We start from the raw sequence: 839 nt of genomic DNA, 5'->3' as shown, positions 1-839 counted from the left end.
TCCTCTGGGTGATCAAAGTTGAAATCTAATGAGACAGAGAAACAACTTGAGCTGAAAGTGCAGCAAACGACTCCAATTCATGAATTCCAGCAACTTTCTTAGCCATAGTTCTTTTAGTTGGTCATTGATAGTTATTTGAGGCCATTTCTTCCAAAAGAGCAGTAGCACCCTCAGGTGCCTTTGACATCAAAGTTCCTCCAGATGCAGCATCAACTAAAGTCCGAGTTTGCCCATTTAACCCATTATAGAACATCTGAATCGGCAACCAATCCGGCAATCCATGTTGTGGGTAGTGTCGAATCAAATCTTTATACCTTTCCCAGGCTTCATAGAATGATTCAAAATCATGTTGTTTGAATTGACCAATCTCACTCCTAAGTTGGGCTATTTTTGCGAGTGGAAAGAATTTAGCTAGAATTTTTAAGCCATGTCTTCCCAACTCGTGATACTCCAGGTTATAAAGACTGTAGCTAGCCTCTTGCTTTGTCCCTCAAAGAAAAAGGAAACAATCTTAGTCTAATGGTATCTTCAGTAACACCATTGATCTTCATAGTGTCACAAATCTCCAGAAACATCGCCAGATGGATATTGGGATCATCAAGTTGTGATCCATTGAATTGGGCCTGCTGCCCCATATTGATTAATGCAGGTTGAGCTCAAAATTGTTGGCATTAATAGGCTGACGTCTAATACTCGAATAGTTGTCATTCATAACTAGTCGTACATAATCCTTCAAGGCGCGTGGCTGCACATTATCTTGTTAGTTCTCCATGGCTAGTACCCTCTTTTTCCTTAGTACTCTTAAGCGTTCTTTCAATATCCGGATCAAAAGGAATAAT

General features: G+C 40.0%; 1 non-coding gene across 1 annotated transcript; it reads left to right on the top strand.

Annotated features, from left to right (window-relative positions):
- The first annotated feature begins 275 nt into the window (after positions 1–275).
- On the top strand, positions 276–382 carry LOC131152559 (small nucleolar RNA R71). The gene has a single exon (XR_009136051.1). It is a non-coding gene; the product is annotated as a small nucleolar RNA R71 (small nucleolar RNA).
- The last annotated feature ends 457 nt before the right edge of the window (positions 383–839 follow it).

Source organism: Malania oleifera, chromosome 3, assembly GCF_029873635.1.
Source record: "Malania oleifera isolate guangnan ecotype guangnan chromosome 3, ASM2987363v1, whole genome shotgun sequence".
Classification (NCBI taxonomy): Eukaryota; Viridiplantae; Streptophyta; class Magnoliopsida; order Santalales; family Ximeniaceae; genus Malania; species Malania oleifera.
This window is presented reverse-complemented; position numbering and strand designations above follow the sequence as displayed.